Source organism: Dromiciops gliroides, chromosome 6 (assembly GCF_019393635.1).
Source record: "Dromiciops gliroides isolate mDroGli1 chromosome 6, mDroGli1.pri, whole genome shotgun sequence".
Classification (NCBI taxonomy): domain Eukaryota; kingdom Metazoa; phylum Chordata; class Mammalia; order Microbiotheria; family Microbiotheriidae; genus Dromiciops; species Dromiciops gliroides.
The window spans coordinates 82,917,583-82,939,848 of NC_057866.1; positions in this window are offsets into that span (position 1 = coordinate 82,917,583).

Sequence of the window (22,266 nt, forward strand, 5' to 3'; positions counted from 1 at the left end):
AGATTTGAACTCCGGTCCTCCTGATTCCAGGGCTGTTGCTTTACCTATTGCCCAACCTTGCTGTCCCAGTCTTCTTTTTAAAATGTTAAATTCACCACCAGAAATTTTCTTGGTTAGAAGTAATTTTTTTTTCTCCATTATTTCCTAAGGTGTTGGAAGTTAGGGTTTAATATTATCTCAAAATGCAAAATAGAATTTAGTTTAACCTCTTATCTTTAACTGTATCCTATATATTTGTCATGTGTATATTGTGGGAATTTATTTTGATTTGGGGACCCTGTCTTTGGGCTGAGATTGAAAAGCCTTAGGCCCTCAGGTGTTTTTTCTGTGTAAGAGGTGCTAGTGCCTCTCCCCCCTCCTCTTCAGCTGAGCCAAAAGGCCCAATGGGCTTTACAGGACACCAGGCATGCAGCAGGGGGCACGGGCCCCTCAAGCCCCACTGGGCACAGCCCTAGTGTGACTGGCAGATTAACTTGGCATGTGCAGGGGCGTTGGGAGTCCGAGGTTTGAGGGGAGAGAAGGAACATATGTAGAGGGGAGAAGACAGTGAAAGGAGAGGCCAGAAGATTAAGAGAACAGAAGGATGCCGGATGACAAAGAAAGCAACAGGAGACTAGAGATGCTGAGAAGTCAGTGAGAAAGGGATGCTAGAGATGCTGAGGGGGAGATGGAGAAAAAGCTAAGAGCAAGGAAGGAGAATGAAACAGCAAGAGGCTTTTCAGGGGGGGTTGGCAAGAGTAGGGAGCAGGGAGGTTTTCAGTGAGGGGAACGCTAGAAGGTCCGTTGGTATGCAGGAGGAGGCTAAAAATGTTCCAGGTGTGGCAGGTGGAAAGAGACAAGCTGGAAAGCAGTCAGATTGTACATTTTATTTCCCTGTATTCTTAATTTTAAATTATATCTCATAAATAAACTCTCAGCTGTTAAAATGGAAGAGGCTTCTTAATCTTTTGCTTATCAATTTGGGAGGAGCAAGTGCGGTGGAACTTTATAAAGGGCCCATATTAAATTAATAGCAGTAAGATAGCCAGCCAGTCAAAAGTCCCCACATTATTCCTCCAGTTAGATTAGGGTCCCCATTCAGATTAGGACCAAGTCAGTAAAATATTTTCACAGTATCAAATATTGTCACCTCCAGTTGTCTTGATCTACATCTTGCCACTCGACCCAGATGGCTCCAGAGGAGAAAGTGAGGCTGGTGATCTGGCACAGCTTTGCCTCACTTATATCTAATTCACTGCAAGTCATGACATCCCCTCCCCAATTTCATAGTCCTCTTGTAGAGTGAAGTGCAAACAACAACAACAACAACAACAACAATCAAATATCTAAAGTAGTTAGCAAATTGAGCTCAACTTGCACAATCCAGGAAATGTCACTTAGGACATTTTGGAGAATCTGTTCTATTTCCAGTTCTGCACTTACTAGCCGTGTGCCCTCAAGCATGTCATTTCCCCTATTTGAGACTCGGTTTCTTTCTCTGTTAAATAAAGGGATTACGTTAAATGATTTATTAGCATCTTTTCAGATTTATCATTTGATGGTCATTTTCTAATTATAAACTTCTTTTTCAATTTCTTTATGCCCATTGGCCAGTGTTCATATTTTTCTGTAGTATATTGTTCCCATGTATGAAGTAGATAGTCATGGAAACTCAACTATGAGTATTCCTAATGAAGACAATTAAGTAAACCTCATAATGTTATAATTGAAATGCTAACAGATAATTGGCCATGTAATTATCCCCAGTCATTTTATTATCATTAGGGAAAGATAAAAGTCAGCAGTATGATTTAATATCAAATATTACTCGATTACAGAAATATGTTTAATGGGAATAGATCTATTTTATAACCTCTTGAGAATTATCTCTTTGGATAAAGTGTAAGAAACATTCAAAATGGGCTTTGTTTAGCAAGAAATAACATTTGGAATTTAGGGAATATTACCTTTGTTGCAGCATGTTTTGTTTTTTTAACATGTAAATCCTGGAATTCAATTTTGTCACAGAACATGGAATGTTAAAGCATGAAGACATGATGGAACTTAGAATAAAAATTATAAGAAATGAAAAGAGCTTTAGAGCAGAGAACATATCAATATGTCAGATTGGGAGAGGAATTTGAAACATAGAAAGTGAATTTTAATTCTTGAAGAATCATTAAAAGATTATTTGATCATAGATTAAAACCTTAAAATCATATTAGAGATTAGTCACCCCACCAGTCCTTTACAGGTAAGATAATTGAAGGATAATGAAAAGAAGTAGCACATGTTGTTGTTTGTCCTTTGTTTTGAAAAGGACCAATGATATCACAGGGTTATGTTTTGACTCATGTGTGGATTGGAATTAAATGAAGAAATTTAACAGATAATCACTGGAGCAAAGACGATACTTTGTGTTGTCCTCTGGCTTTCTGCTTAGGTTAAAGCTGCCTTCCTGACCTGTGCTTGAGATTGTATGTAGCACATTGAAATTTTTGGACAAGCCTTTTGTTTTTGCAGTCTATCAGTTACCCTCAACCTGATTTAAAATATCTTCCAAGACAGTTTACTGAGGTGTGGCATTGCACATACTGCAGCTTCGTGGAGCCATAGGTGAGAGTTGGATGAAGGTAGACACCAGAGGTGGATAAGCAACCCTGTAAAGGTCTCAGCAAGCCCTCACATCTGAAGTGCTAGTCCTCCTTGAATACTACATACACTCAAAAGTGACACATAAGAAAAGGATTAGAATTCCCACTTAGTGAATCTTTGCCTAGTGTTGCTCATTTATGTCCTTTTCAGGATTTTATTAATTTTTCCCAAATTTGGACATTTAGAACTGAAGTAGATTTAGCTGAAATATAATTCCCAAGCTGATTTGACAATTTTATCTCCTTATGTACTGTATTTAAACATGGTAAAAACAAATGTTGGACATAACTATTGTCATTAAGTGCCATTTTAAAATGTAAATTCCTTCCACCAACCAATACTCATCAAATGTAATTCTTTGATTACAAATTGATATTTCAATATTTAGCATTGATACAGTGCTTTAAGGTTTACAAAACACTTTGCCTTTGTTTTCTGATTTGTTACTAATAACAACCTTGTGAAATAATTATTATCCCATTTTACAAATGAGGAAACTGATGCTGAGTGATTAAGTGATTTTTACTGAGGAAGGATTTAAGTCTGATCTCCCTGACTCTGGGTCCAATGATCTCAAGTATTCCACCTGGAAGAAAAAGCCAAAATACTTATATAACTGAGGGTTGAGTACTGGTGGCAATGTGTATATGTCCCAAGAATGGGAAAAGTTTAGTTTGGGGGACATAGGCATTGTTATCAAACAACCCAAAAGATTAACATGAAAATAAGAGAATACTAATTCTGTAAAATTTCAAATACAGAATGTATGTGCTTTTAGAGGCACCATAATTTCATTGCTATGAGGAATTCCCAATGTAACTCATATTCTCAGTGTCCTATATCACTGAGACATGTAATGATTTATCCTTGTTTACATAATCACTAGGATGTCAGGGCCAGGACTTGAATGTAGTTCTTCCTAAATCCAAGTTCAGCTCCTTATTCCATTAAGCCACACTCCTTCTGAATATTCAAGGGCAACTACAAGTTTGTGCACACCAGTATAACAATGACTCTTTTATCTGTTTTTTTTCCCCTTACTTCCAGCAATTTTGCTAACACATAACAGGTACTTTGTAAATGTATAAGAATGAATGAATGAGGGAGGCAGCTAGGTGGCACAGTGGATAAAGTACTGGCCCTGGATTCAGGAGGAACTCTGTTCAAATCTGGCTTCGGACACTTGATACTTACTAGCTGTGTGACCCTAGGCAAGTCACTTAACCCTCATTGCCCAGCAAAACAAAATTAAAAAATAAATAAATAAAATGAAATAAAAGAATCAATGAATGAGAAAACTAAACTCAGTGGGCAGAAATCACAAGAAATCTGACATGGGATTTATATAAGGAAGAACTGTCTAGCAATCCGAGCTGTCCAATAATAAATAGAATGGTGTTCCATGTTAAATAATGAGCTCCTTACCTTTAGAGATATCCAATTAGAAGTTGGCTCTTTAATTTTGATTGATTTGTTCTGAGTGGTTGTACATATTTGGTAGTCTGGTATTTTGTCATACCAGTCATGTATCTACAAATTGCTATCTTTACTGAATTGATAACTTTGCTAAAGCAGAAACGTTTTGATTATTTTTAAAAAACTTCCTTGTAGGGGCAACTAGGTGGCACAGTGGATAGAGCTGAGTTCAAATCTGGCCTCAGACATTTGACACTTACTAGCTGTGTGACCCTGGGCAAGTCACCCCAATTGCCTCACAAAAACAAAACAAAACAAAAACAAAAAAACAAAACAAACTTCCTTGTAACTTATTTGACTTAACTGATTGGAGAGGGGGTTGCTTTGGATTCACATTGACTTGTTTTCATATAGGTTTAAGCCAGTAACATCAATATTTCAGGAAGTTTGGTCCAGGGAAGCAAATTTTCCACAACTACTTGAACATTTATTATTTTCCTTGTTTGTCATAATAGCCAATCTGATAGGTGTCAGGTGGTACCTCAGTGTTGAACTTGGGTCCTCCCAAATCCAGGGCTGATGCTTTATCTACTGCATGACTTATCTTCCCTGAAAAGTGAAATGTTTCTAAGGTTTCTGCTTAGAAAGATTTAAATCTAAACAAATTCTGCTTTTTGTTTTCTTAATTATTTTAATTATTTTTAAAGGAGTTCAAATGTAGATTCCCTTACATATAATGCATGCTGATAGTTTTAGGTAGATACTGCTTATTATTTTAAGGAAAGCTCTACCGATTCCTAAGCTCTCTGGTGTTTTTATTAGGAATTGATGCTGCATTTTGTCAAAAGTTTTCTCTGATCCTACCTAAATTAATTTACTTATTCTGTGACATACCAATCAGACTACCTGAAAATTATTTTGTAGAGCTAGAAAAAATAATAACAAAATTTATGTGGAAAAACAAAAAGTCAAGAATATAAAAGGAAATAATGAAAAAAATGCATAGGAAGATGGGTTAGCTGTACCAAATCTGAAGCTCTACTATAAAGTGGCAGTCATCAAAACTATCTGGTACTGGCTAAGAAATAGAGTGGAGGATCAATGGAATAGGCTAGGCACAGGAGACACAGTAGTAAATTACATTAGTAATGTACTCTTTCATAAACCCAAAGACTCCAGCTTCTGGGATAGGAATTCAATATTTTACAAAAACTGCTGGGAAAACTGGAAGATAGTATGGCAGAAATTAGGCATAGAACAACATCTTACACATAATATGAAAATAAGGTCAAAATGGGTACGTGATTTAGACATAAGAGTTTTTGCCATAGGTAAATTAAGAGAGGAAGGAATAGTCTACCTTTCAGATCTTTGGAAAGGAGAACAGTTTATGACCAAACAAGAGATAGAGAATATTATGAAATGCAAAATGGATGATTTTGATTACATTAAATTAAATAGGTTTTGTACAAACAGAAGTAATGCATCCAAAATTAGAAGGGATGCAGAAAGCTGGGAAATAATTTTTATGGCCAGTACTTCTGATAAAGGCCTCATTTCTAAAATATATAGGGAACTAAATCAAATTTGTAAGAATCCAAGTCATTTTCCAACTGAGAAATGGTCAAAGGACATTAACAGGCAGTTTTCTGATGAAGAAATCAAAGCTATTCCCATATGAAAAAATGCTCTAAATCACTATTGATTAGAGAGATGCAAATTAAAACAACTCTGAGATACCACCTGACACCTATCAGATTGGCTAATATGACAAAAAAGGAACATAATAAATGTTGGAGAAGCTGTGGAAAAATTGGAACACTAATGGATTGTTGGTGGAGTTGTGAACTGATGCAACCATTCTGGAGAGCAATTTGGAATTATGACCAAAGGGCTATAAAGTTGTGCATACCCTTTGACCCAGCAATACCACATTTTTGTCTTTTTCTCAAAGAGATCTTGGAACAAAGGAAAAGGACCCACATGTACAAAAACATTTATAGCTGTTCTTTTTGTGGTGGCAAGGAATTGGAAGTTATGGGGATGCCCATCAATTGGGGAATGGCTGGACAAGTTGTGGTATATGAATGTAATGGAATACGATTGGACTGTAAGAAATGATGAGCAGGAAGAGTTCGGAGAAAACTGGTGGGACTTGCATGGGCTCATTATGAGAGAGATGAGAAGAACCAGGAGAATATTGTGCACAGTAGCATCAACATTTTATTTTCATCCACTGTGATAGAGTAGATTCTTCTCACCAATCCAACGGTACAAGAAAGTTCCAAAGGACTCATGATGGAAAAGGCTCTCCAAATCCAGAAAAAAAGGACCATACTATTCCTTTTGGTTTTGGTGCTGTTGTTTTTCTTTTTTGAGGTATTTCCTTTTTGCTCTGACTCTTATCGTATAACATGATTAATGCAGAAATGTTTAATGTTTATATATGTATATATATATTTATATATGTATATATATGTGTATGTATATATATATGTATATATATGTGTATATATATATGTGTATATATATATATATATATACACACCTGCTATCTAGGGGAGGTGGGGAGGGAGGGGAGGGAGGTAGAAAAATTTGAAATTGGAAATCTTATCTAAACAAGTGTTGAAAACTAAAATAAATAAATAAATAAACATTTTTATAAAAAAAGTTTTCTCTGCATCTATTCAGATAATCATATGATTTTGGTTAGTTTTCTTATTGATATGGATTATTATGTTAATAGTTTTCCTAATGTTGAACCAGCTCTGCCTTCCTGGTATAAATCTCACCTTTTCATAGTGTACTATCCTGGTTATCACTCTCTGGAACCTCCTTGCTAATATCTTATTTAAATTTTTTGCATTAATATTCATTATGGAAATTGATCTACAATTTTCTTTCTCTGTTTTGGCTCTGCCTGGTTTTGGTATCAACACCATATTTGTCTCATAAAAGGAATTTGGCAGAACTCCTTCTTCATCTATTTTTCCAAATAATTTATACAATATTGGAATTAATTGTTCTTTAAATGTTTGATAGAATTCTCTTGTAAACCCATCTGGCTGTGGAGAATTTTTCTTAGGGAGTTCAGTAATGGCTTGTCCAATTTCTTTTTCTAATATGGGCTTATTTAAGGATTTTATTTCCTCTTCAGTTAACCTGGGAAGTTAGTATTTTTGTAAATATTTATCCATTTCCTTTAGATTGTCAAATTTATTGGCATAGAGTTGGGCAAAATAGTTCCTAATTATTGCTTTAATTTCCACTTCACTGGTGGTAAAATCACCCCTTTCATTTTTGATACTGGTAGTTTTGTTTTTTTCTTTCTTTTTTTAAATTAAATTAACCAATGCTTTATCTATTTTATTGTTTTTCTCATAAAACCAAATCTTAGTTTTATTGATTAATTATATAGTTTTCTTGCCTTCAATTTTATTATTTTCTCCTTTGATTTTCAGGATTTCTAATTTAGTATTTAATTGGGGATTTTTATTTTGTTCTTTTTCTAGCTGTTTAAGTTGCATGCCCCATTCATTTATCTCCTCTTTCTCTTTTTTATTCATGTAAGCATTTAGAGATAAAAAATTTTCCCTAAACACTGCTTTGGCTGCATCCCATAGATTTTGGTATGTTGTCTCATTATTGTCATTCTCTTGGATGAAATTATTGATTGTTTCTATGATTTGTTGTTTGACCCATTCATTCTTTACAATGAAATCATTTGGTTTCCAATTAATTTTCAGTCTACCTTTCCATGGCTCATTATTACATGTAATTATTATTGCATCATGATCTGAGAAGGATCCATTTACTATTTCTGCCTTTCTACATTTGACTATGAGGTTTTTGTGCCCTCGTACATGGTCATTTTTTGAATATGTGCCATGTACTACAAGAAAAAGGTATATTCCTTTCTATCCCTATTCAATTTTCTCCAGACATCTATCATATCTAACTTTTCTAACATTCTATTTACCCCTTTAACTTCTTTCTTTTATTATTTTGTAGCTAGATTTATCTAATTCTGAGAAGGGGAGATTCAGATCCTAAACTGGTATAGTTTTGCTATCTATTTCCTATTATAACTCATTTAACTTCTTCTCCAAGAATTTGGATGCTATATCACTTGGTACATACATGTTTATTATTGATATTACTTCATTATCTATAGTACCTTTTAACAAGATGTCATTTTCTTCCTTTTCTCTTTTAATTAGATCTATTTTTACATTTGCTTTGTCTGAGATAAGGATTGTTACTCCTGCTTTTTTATTTCAGCTGAAGCATAATATATTCTGCTCCAACCTTTTAGCTTTATTCTGTGTGTATCTCTGTGCTTCAAATATGTTTCTTGTAAACAACATATTGTAGGATTCTGGTTTTAAATCAATTCTGCTATTCACCTCCATTTTATGGCAGAGTTCATCACATTCATATTCGCAGTTATTATTACTATTTCCCTCCATTCTATTTACCCCCTTTGTACTTCCCCCTTCTTTTACCCTATTCCTCCTCAAAAAGTTATTGCTTCTTACCTCTGCCTCCCCCAATTTGCCCTCTGCTTCATCAGCACCCCCTTTTCTTTACCCTTTTCTCCCCTGCTTCTCCCCTCCCTTCTATCAGTCCCCCCTTTCCCCTTACACTTTTACTTCCCTAAAGAATGAGCTATGTTTCTTTATCCAAATGAACGTATATGTTATTCCCTCTTTGAATGAAATCTAGTGAGAGTAAGGTTGAAACAATGTTCACCCCTCCCTTCTTTCCCTCTAATGTAATAATCTTTTTTCACCTCTTCATATGATATAATTCACCCCATTCCACCTCCACTTTCCTCTTCTCCCCATAAATTACTTTTCTTAACACTTTAATTTTCTGTATATCATCACATCAAAGACAATTTATATTTATACCCTCTGTGTACAATCCTTCTCTCTGCCCAAATATATATATATATATATATATATATATATATATATATATATATATATACAGTTCTCAAGAGATATAAATATTATTTTCCTATGTAGGGATGTACAGTTTAATCTTATTGAATAAGGTTTTCCCCCCTGTTTACCCTTTTAAAGTTCTCTTGAGTCTTGTTTGTTAAGATCAAATTTCTATTCAGTTCTTGTCTTTTCATCAGGAAACCTTGAAAGTCCCCTATTTCATTGAATGTCCATCTTTTCCCCTAAAAGAGAATGATCAGTTATGAGGAGTAATAGATTCTTGACTACAATCCAAGCTCCTTTGCCTTCTGCAATATCATATTCCAAGCCTTGTGATACATTAGTGTTGAAGCTGCCAGGTCCTGAGCAATCCTGACTGTGGCTCCACGATATGTAAACTGCTTATTTCTGGCCGATTGGAGTATTTTCTCATTCAACTGCTAATTCTGGAATTTGGCTACAATATTCCTTGGCATTTTCCTTTTGGGGTCTCTTTCAGGAGGTGATTGGTAGATTATTTGAATGAAGATTTTATTCTGTGATTCTATATTAGGACAGTTCTCCTGGATAATTTCCTGGAATATGTTGTATAGATTCTTTCTGATCATGGTTTTCAGGAAGTCTAATAATTCTCAAATTTTCTCTCCTGGATCTATTTTCCAGGGCCGTTGTCTTTCTAATGAGCTATTTCACATTTTCTTCTATTTTTTTTCATTCTTTTGATTCTGTTGGGCTGATTCCTTGTGTGTCATGGAGTCATTATCTTCCAACTGTTCAATTCAAATTGTTAAGGTATTGTTTTCTTCAGTCAGATTTTGCACCTCCTTTTCCATTTGGTCAAATGAAATTTTTAAGGAATTGTTTTCTTCAGTCAATCTTTGTGCTTCCTTTTCCAAGCTGCTGATTCTTTTTTATATAATTTTCTTGTGTTGCTTTCATTTCTCTCCCTATTTTTTATTCTACCTCTCTCAATTGATTTCTTTTTTTGGGTGAGGCAATTGGGGTTAATTGACTTGCCCAGGGGGCAACACAGCTAGTGAGTGTTCAACTGATTTTTAAAATCCTTTTTGAGCTCTTCCAAGAAGGCTTTTTGTTCTTAAGATCAATTCATCTTCCCTCTTGAGGCTTCATGTGTAGGCTATTTGGGAGTATTGTCCTCACCTGAGTTTGTGTTTGCCTCTTCCCTGTCGACACAGAAGCTCTCAATGTAAGAGTTCTTTTTTGTTTCTTACATATATATATAAATTTATTTTTTTTAAGTTGAGGTCTGCTCCTGGGGCACCAGGGTCACTGTTTCAAGCTTCATGTGCTGTGAGGTAGGGGCTCTGTTACTGACTTTCTACTCTGAGGCCTCTATGGCTTGCTCCCTGCTCTTGCTCCCGGCATGCTGGGATGTCCAGGACTGGTTGCACCTGTCCTGTGGGTGGCCTTCTAGCTTGTAGCCTGCCCTCTCAGCTGGTGCTAGTGGAACTCACTGCTTGCCTGCTGTACCACCAGCTTTCTGATCAAGGATCAATGGGGCTCAGTTGCTTGGCTGTGGCCTAGAGCTTCCTGCTGACTTGCCCCAACCCCCTGTACACTGCACCACCCTGAGGTGCACTGTGATCCCCTTTTGTGCGAATGAGACTGACCTTTCCTGAAGTCTTCTAAACTATTTCGGGTTGGAAGTTTGTGTTTCTGTCTTTTTTGTAGGTTCTGTAGTTTCAGAATCTGTTTAGAGGCTTGGTTTAATGTTCTTTTTGTGGGAAATGAAGGATAGTTCAAGCAACTTACTGGCTTCTCTCTGCCATCTTGGCTTCTCCTCTCAACGTCCCTTCCAGGTCTTTCAGATAGCATCCTGCTCACAATTTTTATTATAGTAAACTACATTTAAATAGTAATTGAAAGAGAGATTTCCTTAAAATAAATTCATGCGGGTGATTATTGAAACAACAGTAATGTTTTGTATAGTACCTTATACATGACAAATAATTTTCTTCACAATAGCTCAGCAAAGTACCATAAGTTTTGTCATCATCATCAATGAATCAATGAATCAATCAATCATTATCCATCAATCTTTATCATCTTCATCATTTAATTCTCCTTATCATCAATCAGTCCTTCTCATCAATCATTTCTTCTCTTCGTCCCATCATCATCATCATCATCATCATCTTACTTTACACTTAACTTCTGTTTCAAAAGTTTTTTCACAGTTACTATTAGTCGTTTGCCTTTATCCTATTCCCTCCCCATGATATTTACTCTATTTTCTATCTTCTTTTGCCCTATTCCTCCTCAAAAGTGTTTTGCTTCTGACTTCCCCCTCCCCCACTGTGCCCTTCCTTCTTTCACCCCTCCCTTCTTTTCTACTTCCCCTCCTACTTTACTGCAGGGTTAGATTAGTCTACCAAATTGAGTGTGTATGTTATTCCCTCCTTGAGCCAACTCTGATGAGTGTACTTCACATTAATTGCCCTACTCCTCCCCCATCTCCCTGCCCCCACTCCAAAAGCCCTTTCCTGCTTCTTTCATGTGAGATTTCACCCTATCCTACCTCTTCCCTTTTCCCTCCCCCAATACAATCATCTTCCCCCTCAATTTTACCCTAAAAATATCATCATGGGACAGGTAGGTGATACAATGTACAAAGCACTCACACTGGATCCAGGAAGAATTGAACACAAATTTGGTCTCAGACACAGGACATTCACCAACTCAGCAATCCCAGGCATACCACCCAACCTTGAACACACACACAAAAGATTAACAAAAAATAAATGCTTTATAGATACAATACCTTCATAATCAATTCCTACCTGTGCCCTCTGTCTAAATTTATTCCTATCATCTGACCTAATATTGAGAATATTTTTCTGATTTAGACATATCATCTTCCCATGTAGGAATGTAAACAATTTAACATTTTAACATCCCTCATGATTTCTTTTTCCTGTTTACCTTTTTATGTTCCTCCAGGGTCTTGTGTTGGAAAGTCAAATTTTCTATTCAGTTCAGGCCTTTTCATCACAAATGCCTGAGAGTTCTCTTTTTCACTGAAGTCTCATTTTTTTCCCTGAAAGATTATACTCATTTTTGCTGGGTAGGTGATTTTTGGTTGAAATCCTAATTCCTCTGCCCTCTGGAATATCATATTCTATGCCCTCTGATCCTTTAATGTAGCAGCTGATAGATCTTGTGTTATCCTGACTGTGGCTGCAAAGTATTTGAGTTGTTTCTTTCTGGTTGCTTGCAATATTTTCTCCTAGACTAGAGAGCTCTGAAATTTGGTTATAATATTCCTAGTTTTCTTTTTGGGATCACTTTCAGGAGGTGATTGGTGGATTCTTTCAATTTCTATTTTACCTTCTGTTTTTAGAATATCAGGTCAATTTTCCTTGACATTCTCTTGAAAGATGATGTCTAAGTTTTTTTAATCATGTTTTCAGATAGTCCAATAATTTTCAAATTATCTCTGCCGAATCTATTTTCCAGTTCATTTGTTTTTCCAAGAAGATAGTTCACAATGCCCTTTATTTTTTATTCCTTTAGATTTCCTTTATTGTTTCTTTGTCACTAGTTTCCATTTTTCCAGTCTTAATTCTCAGGCAATTATTTTCTTCAGAGAACTTTAGCATTTGGCTTTTCAAGCTCTTGACTTTATTTCGTGACTTTCGTGTATCACTCTAATTTTTTTCTCTAACTCTCTTCATTTTCAAAGTCATTTTTGAGTCCTATTGCTTAAGACTAATTCATATTTTTCTTGGAAGCACTGGATGTAGGACCCCTGATGTTCCTATCCTCTTCTGAGGGAATACATTTGATGATAACATCAAAGAAATTTTCTATGGTCCACACATTTTTTTGGTGGCTCATCTTACCAGCCTATTTCTTGAATTTTGACTCAATTTTACAGTGGGCACTGTTTCCTGAATGTACTGTCCTGAGCTTCAGTGGGTCCAAGGTGGTACTTCCTTCTTAAAGTGGGCCACTGCCTCCAGGATACATTATTCCTATATTCAGGGGGTCAAGGGTAGTAAGATTTAAGGAAAGTCATGTTTTCAGCTCATCTGGGCTGTATTCTGTTCTGTAAGTAACCACAGGCTGCTTACTCTTTAACCCAGAAACAAATCTAGTTCACTTTGGTTGCAAGCATATTCATTCATGTGCCCCTCCCCCACCTGGGACTGCCACCGAAGAGTGAGTCCTGAATAGGAGCCCTGGCTAAATGTCAGAGTTTTACCTCAGTGCCAACAGAGACCCATATAATCTCCCCGTGGCCAAACACTTTACTCTCTCACCAGACTGTGAGCTGAGTTAGCTGCAGCTGCAGATGATTCAAAATCTCCTGAAGACACTTTCTCTGATGTGGCCTGGGGCTGAATCTCTGTCAGCTTGGCTATAGGGTTGGGCTCCACTACCACTCTGGTACAGCAGACCCCTCCTGCTTAACTTGTAAGCTATCTTTGGCTGGGAAATAGTCTCATCCCATCATTTTGTGCTGCTCCAGGAATTGTATTATAAAATTATTTGGAGTTTTTTGAGTTATTGTGTCAGGCACTCCAAGCACTTACTTCCTTTTCTCCAACATCTTCTATCTGACTGAATTTTATAGATTTTCACACAAACTGAAATGATGAGGGCAAATGCTCCCAGTTCTATTTTAAATCTTAATAATTATTGCTAAATGGGTGAAAATCCCAAGATATAGTAGCAGTTAATAAAGTTGCTTGTATATACATCTGACCATTCTATTCTTGTGTTCTAAGATCATCTGTAGCTCATTACTATCTCTTGAATAAAGATCATAGTGGTTTGCCTGGAATCAAAGAACTTCCATAGTCTGGTGCCATTCTTTCTTTCTAGTCTTGTCTCATATTTTATACTTCTTTAGAGACAGCTGGAAGGGCAATGGATGGATCATTGAGCCTGGAGTCAGGAAGATGAGAATTCAAATTGGGTTTCAGACACTTACTAGCTATGTAACCCTTGTCCAGTCACTTAATCTATGTTTGACTGTTTCCTCAACTGTAAAATGGATTTCATAACAGCACCTGCCCCTCAGGATTGTTGTGATTATCAAAAATGATAATGTTTGTAAAAAAGCTCTTAACACAGTGCTGGAGACACAATAGGTGCTATATAATTGTTTAAGACATTCCCCTTTAAACCATAAGTGATTAACCTAGGTTAGATGACTTTTGAACCCTCAAATCCACACTGCACACTCCTACCTGTGTGCCATTTTCCTCACCTGTAAGTGGGAGATAATAATAGTACTGTGAGGATTAAATGAGAGAATATTTTGTAAAGCACTTAGCACTACATCTGGCACACGGTAGGCAGGTAATAAACCTATGTTTCCTTCCTCTTTTGAAAATGCAGATACCTATGCCTGGTCTACTCATTCCCTGGCCCCCTCTTTCACTATTGAATCCTGAATTATCTTTATAGCCTAATTATAGTTCTGCATCCTCTAAGAAGTATCCCAGGATTCCTCTTACCCAACTTCTTTGGATTATAATATTCTCTTCTTTACAAAGAGTTTTATTCCTCCATGCCCATAGACAAGTCAATTAAACTGCTCTGATACTCAAATTCCTCACTTGTAAAATGAAGTTGAAATAGATGATCTCTAAGGTCAACCTAATTTCTACATCTACAATCCTTTCTCTCTATTTCACTGAGTTAATAATGTGTATTTTCATCATTTGTATTTAAGTCTTATTCTCTCTCATAATGGAAATTCCATAATTGAGGAATTTTGGCTTATCTTTAGCAAACTTTGTTTTTTCCCTTGCAAGTGGCTTACTACACTAGATAATTAATAACTAATAAATGCTTTTGATTGGTGAATGATTCAAGAAACTAAATTCTGCATGTGCTCATATATGACATAGATGTGTTTCTTTGTGTTGGAATCATTGAACTCTAATTCTTATAGGAAGTCCATTCAAGACCATCAATCAATCAATATCTATCTATTTATCTGATATTGCATATACATGCATATATATGTATATAATGCCAATGTGTACATATGTATATATGCATATACATATATACCCATATGCATACCTAAATTCACACATCTATTGTGTAGATAGATAGATGTGAGAGAGACTGAGAGAGAGGGAGAAACAGAGAGACAGAGAGACAGAGACAGAGAGAAACTTGCTATGTGCCAGGTCTTCTGGTAGGCACTAGCAATATAATTATAGGTCCCTGTCCTCAAAGAATATACAAAGAGAGAGACAAGTCATAAGTACAATTTACTATGATACAAAATATCACATGGTATGCTTATTAGAATGCCAGGAACCCTCGTTCCTACCCCAAGAGTTCAAAGAGGGAAGAAATCACTTACAGGAAAGTGGACCAAAAAAGGATTCTTATAGAGAGAAGCTTTAAAGGTTGATCTTAAAGGACTATAGGATTTCAATAGCCAGACATAGGTGAAAGGAGACCATTTCTAGAACAATGAATTACATGAAACTAGTTCAAAATGAATTGGAAGCAGTGTTTGTATTGTTTTCATCTAAGGCACAGTTGTCTGTATTATAATGGAACAAAGATGACCTTTTCACCAGATTTGTGAAACAGCCAGTTTCAGAGATTTATATATATATATATATATGTGTGTGTGTGTGTGTGTGTGTGTGTGTGTGTGTATCTATATCTATATCTATATCTATACTACTGTATTTTCCTTTTGTTTGTCCAAATGTTGCATTCTTTCTCTGAGGTTCTGGTGATGAGAGCTAAAAGTTCAATGTTGTGTTTCCTTCATGTCTATTATTCTACAATCCTTAGGACCTTTACAATGATTACTACTGTGCAGGAGATTAAGCAACGTGGCCTCTCTGTGGAGCAGTGATTGTGAATTAGCCTGCCATTAATTGTCTGATGTACCTAACATGTGTGATCAGAAGTACAATTGAGCCACACTGGTCTTGGAGGATGGGTAGGCTATAATAGGCAGAGAAAATGGGCAGAGCACCATTACAGTCATGTAGATGAAGGAGAAAATAAAATATTTTTGATTCCGGATATAGATTTGTTGGTGATGAAAACCATCTTTTTCCTGGTAGTAAATATTTTAAAGCCATAATTAATTAATGATATTAAAATTTCTGACTTTTAGCAAGCCTCATCTTTGCCATGAAGATCAAGAAATTACTGTTTTATTACTTTAGGAATTACTAAGGTCTTATTGCAAATATACTGATGAAACCCAAAGTGAATATGGTTTGAGAAGCCCATCTATCAGCCAGGCAAAAGCAAGGAAAATGAAGTTAAACATGTTTTGTGGGAAAATCATACCACTGTTTTAAAGATTCCAAGGTTTACCAGGAAACATCATGGAACTCTCAAGTCTATGAAGAACTAAATTTAAGGATTACTAGAGGGAAATGGAGAGGCACATGGTGGCTATGAACAGATTAATTTATTACAATTATTATGTTACACAGGAGACATAATGAAAATAATGTGATCAGAGAAATAAATGAGTAGGAAATAAAGAATCACTTTCATAAAAAGAGCAATAGATAAATTGATGAAAAGCTCTAGTGCTTCATTGGCATCAACAAAATGTCAAAGGAAATAGAGGAAGGAACTCAAAACGCTGGGTGAACACTTCTTATGACAGATTTAGGAAAGGTCATGGATCTAGTTAGACTAGTTGGACAATATAAATGGATGGCGACCTGGATGATAGAGAAAAGTGTCATACTAATGCAGGCCACTGGAGTATTATAATATGTACCTTGCAATCATGTTTCTACTCACATTCACAAAGTTGCAGCTAAGTAAGAACAAGGAATAATTAAAACACCTGATTTGGGTATTCTATACCCAATACATGTACCATTTTTGTACAACCATAAACAATTCTTGTATGTACTTATAACCCAGTGACTGTATATAAAAGAGAATACCTCACAGATCCAGAAAATTATCATAACAATATATGCATATTGGCCAAGAATGAGGCACCAAGAAACTAGAATATAAAGATCAAAGCCTTGAAGCATGAGTTAATGCAAATGGTCAAATTTTGAGGACTCCTTGTTTCTTAATTGAATTATTATTGATTCCTAATAATTATTTCCCTAATAATTATTTCTAATAATTCCCACCTAAAGGTAAAGTAGATTAGATATTTGGGTCTATTTATTACCTGATGATTAGAGACCTTACTAAAACACCCTCAAGGAAGATACCATGATCTTAAATATCATCTCTAAGTAGATGAATATAAGAGGTCTCTCTATAAGATCCTTATCTTTTTCCTAAAATATAACAACATATCACTAAAAATCTACTGGGAAGTACCTGAATTCCCATAAGCATCTCAAATTGAATATGTCTATGGGTTATTCAATATATTCCCCACTATACTCACTCCTTCTCAAACTCCCTTATTACTTTTGTGGGTGACATCATTCTTTCAATCACCCACTTTCGGGATTTGATTAAAAAACTCAGAATCATCTTCAAATACTTTTTTGTCTTCATCTACCTCTAATAATCTATTGCCAATATGTTATTCCACATACATTTTTGTATGTGTCTCTCTTTTTACTCCCCTAATTAATATGCTCATTAACTCACAGCTAGATCCACGGTATTCTCCTAATTAATCTCCCTTCCTCTAGTCTTTCTCCTCTCCTCTCACTCTTTTACATGGTTGCCAAACCAATATTCCCTTACATTTTAAATGTACATATTTGGCTTCTGTTTCAACTTGATTTATATGCTCACATAATAATATATGTTATGTTTGCCAATATGTACAAACCTGCATACAAATTTGCATGAAGATACAGGCATATTGTAGTATACAATGCCCATTTGCATGTACTTATGCATATATGTGTGGGTTTGTATATGTATATGCATGTGTGTTGTGTAGACAGGTTTCACATTTGATGCAGGGAAGTGATCTGATTGGAGAGAAGCTTCAATGCTGTTAGTTGATAAGAGAAACCAGAACTCTGCTGTTTGAAGAAATGGCTTAGGGGAAAAATAATCATACTTTCAAATGCTATCTATAACCTGAGAAAACTTTTCAGAAGCTTGCCTATACTGTGATCAGTAAGATTATAGGCCGAAAGATTCCAAGGTTTAGAGAAAATGCTTTTCACTGGAAAATCATTGGAACATTAGTACCTTAGTGCCCAGTTAAGTGAGTAGGACTATGAGAATCTGCAGATCTTATTCTCAAACCTTTTCTTTTATTAAAGGAATAGCAATATTGTTTTAAGAACAATTTTGAGTGAATAAGTTATTATGACTAATGCAAATACCCAAATTAAGTATAAGGGACATACAAAGAAAGATACTTATCTGCATCCAGAGAAAGGACTGATATGAGTGTGTGTGTGTATATATATATATATACACACAAATATATCAATCTTATTTGTACATATACACATACACATACACATATGCACATATACCTTCACATATTTATATCTCATGATAGCCATCTCTAGGATGTATGTAGGAGAAATTTTTTTAAAAAGTAATTTACATGTTAAGTTCATTGTATATTTAAAAGGAATAGTAAGTTATATACATTTATCTCAGAGTTGCAGTTTCATGTGTAATCACCTTTTTATTATACATCATGAAAATGCTTTTTTTCTTCCATGAATTAAAAATAAAATTTAATAATGATTTTTTTTAACAGAGCTCATCATTACTTCAAAAGTGTGAACATAAAAGATTCTTCCCATGAAAAAGTACCTGATGGATGGTTCAAACTATTTCCTAAAGAGAAAAAAATCATCAAGGCCTATAGCACAGAGTTACCTCAGGCACATGGCTTCCTTTATTTCTGTGCCTTACTTCTTGGTTTCTGTAACTCTGTTCCAATTATCACTGATAGGGAATGTGTACATTAGTGGGAGAATGTTACCCTGGTTTATGAATGGATATGTATTTTTTATAATATCATGTCATGTCAGGTTTTGCTATGCTATGCTATGTTACTTTATAGGTTAGGGTAGGATATGGTTTTATAATGTTGTATTCCTATTAATTGCTTTCTGTTAGGAAATGTTTCATGATTAAGTGATCATGGTGTCATTTTGTTGATTTTTTTTTAAGGGGAGGTACATTAGTAGGGATCTGGGGGACAGCTAGGTGGCACAGTGGATAAAGCACTGGCCTTGGATTCAGGAGTACCTGAGTTCAAATCCTGCCTCAGACACTTGACACTTACTAGCTGTGTGACCCCGGGCAAGTCACTTAACCCCCCATTGCCTGGCAAAAAAAAAAAGTAGGGATCTGAGGGACTCCAAATATAAATAGCAACTACATAGCTTTTCTTACATAAGGGTTACCCCTAGGATTGTCTGAGTGAGTTATAGCTACTTAGCTTCCTCTCTGGGCAACTACCAACCCCTGGCTTACAAGACTATCTGCATGTGTGGTGAGCAAACCAATCCTAGACCATGGAGGAGCTCAGAGAAAAGAATTGGAGGCTAGTGCCATTTACTCAACATTAATTCAACACAACAGGATGAGAAAATCATTTATCTTGAACTAGAAAGTACCCTGTTGATAATCTAACCTAAGTCTCTCATTTTAAAGACAAGTAATTATAAGCTTATCAAGATTAAGACACCTGTCCATGTTCACATAGGTAATATACATCTGTAGTGGGATTCAATCCCCAAATTTTTACTCCAGAGATAGTGTTTTCTCCACAAGTTTTCCCATACTTTCCTTTACTCTAATATTTACAATTTGTTACTGTACAATATGAGTCCATTAATTCATATATTAAAATTTGTTTAGGCATTGCCCAGTCAATAAGTAATTACTTTATTTTCAGTTCTTTGCTGATTTAAAAAAAAATACTGCTGTAAGGAGTTTGGTGGCTATGGGGTCTTTCTTTCTCTCTTTGTTCCCCATGGAGTCTTTGGCATCTGGTGGCCAAGGGGTATGTTTAGAATACTTCACAACTCCATCAGCAATACACTGGCATGACAGTATTTCCACATCCCATCCATCACTGGACATGCCCATCTTTTGTTTTCTTTGCTAATCTGCTTCAAATTAATAATCCTAAAACTCAAATCTGACAAATTGGTGACTCCTTGATTGCTTCAATAAATGAAGTCTCAATATGGACTTCAAAGTTTTTTAGAATCTGGCTTCCACCTTTCTAGGATTAGGATTATTTCATGTGAATCTCCATCATGCACTCTATGTTCTAGTTAAATTGGCCTATTAGTTCTTTCTCAAACTTTTCATTCCATTTCCCATTACCATGCCTTTATAAAGTTAATCCTCCGTGACTTTAATTCATTTTTTTAAAACTTTCATCTCTTAGTATACTTCACTTCCATCATAGTTCAACTGAAGTGCCATATGCCATACAATGTTTATTTTCATCCCCTAGTTTGTAGAATTTCCTTCTCAAATTATCTTGTATTTAATTCTCCATTTGGTTGAGAAGTAATGTTTTATGGAACTTAAGGTTTTGGACCTGAATTCAAGAGAAACCTGAATTCAAATCCTATACCTGATGCTTACTAGTGATATGGTCATGGATAACACAATTTAAATGAACTAAGTCTCAGGTTCCTAAACTGTAACATGGGAAATATAATCCCTATAGTACCTTTGTTTTAGGATTGTTAGGTCGCTGATGACCATGGATCAGCACCTTGAAGAGCCACAGGCCACAGTGTGGCTGTGCAGTCCGATAAGGGAGCCGCAGCTCCTGAGTGACTTATAACTGGTAAATGCCACATCCCGTGTTGTAGCTACCCCATGAGGAGTAGCTGGAGTGTCCTCTCCAGGGCTCTGGCCTGGGCAGATCAATATGGAAAACAAGCTGTTGCCAAGGCAGCAGGTTTTCCCTCTCTGTAACATTGTTGAATCCAAAGGAGAGGCAGAGCCAATACAGGAGTTGCCAGAGGGATGTGATGTCCAACATCCAACTGCCTAAGGGACTCCGACTCCTGATTTTTCCTCGGGGTTAACTCCCGAAGCCTTTCCCATATATGGGTATAGCCGCAAGGTAGCAGAGGTTTAAAATCAAGGTTTCCTTCCCCTAGGTGGGTTGCCTGCCAAGGCTAACAAGCCCCACCTGCCTGAAGTGACTGGTTTTAAGGCACCAGTGATTTGCCTTCACCCCTTCTCCTGTTAGTGGAAACGGTTCCACCATGAGAAGCCCAGGAGTTGGGCTTCAGTTGTCAGAGGCTACTTGAGATGCACACAATTGGAGCATTTTATAGAGAGTGGGAGCTTATCCCCACTCCCACCCGGGCATGATGAACCTTTGGAAGCTAATAAGGTATATCTTTGACAGTCTCTTGAGTGTTAGCAAAATAGGAGTTATGTTTTGTCTCCAAATTGTGTCTTAGAAAACAGATGGCTAGGCTTATAATCAGAAAGGCCTGGGTTCCAATCCTACCTTTGACTAGATTTATGGTCATGAACAAGTTTATTGAGAATTCCAGCCAACTATCTAAAATTCCATTTCTAAATTGTGAATGAGTCCTCTATTTGCTTCAGGACAGCAAGTTCCCAAGGCAATAAAAACAGATTCTTTGAGATATTTATGTAACTTTCTCTGTGCCCCCCCCAGCTTCTTCTGCCTCCCCCAATCTCCAATACACTTGTTCTCCATTAGTTTTCTTCTTACCTATGGGAACACTTCTCAGTTTATTTGGTTAAGTCATCATCCAGTTCCTACCCTCTATGTTCTCCAACAGCTGAAACTATTTCATTTGCTTCTATAACCCAGTACCTGGTAGAGCATCTTTTATATAGTATTCTCATATAAATGTTTATCAAATTTAATTCATCAGATTCTAGAAATGGCTCTGGGAATAAGTATATTTTTTTTTTGTTTTTTATAAACTTAGAATGGCAAAGTTGGTTAGAGATCATCAAATGCATTTTACATAGGAGAAAATGGTGAAAAAAAAAGTGACTTGCTCAAATACTTACATGGAGCAAATGGTGGAACTAGAAGTAGAACCTAGGTGTCCTATCTATCAGTCCAGTTCTTCTCCCACAAACTCTCATTGTTTTGTGAAAGTTGTTTCTTTCAAGCTCATTTCTACCATGCTGGGAAAATGCCTGATATGGCACTTCGAGCCTGCTCATAACTCTCAGAAATGGGTTCATTGTTTTCCTGACTTCAGCATCATGTTCTTTTACTGTAAATCTAATTTGCTCTTGAGAACACTTTTATAGGTCAAGTTCTCTGATGCATTATAGAATAATGTAGAATGGACAGTAAAGAATAATTATT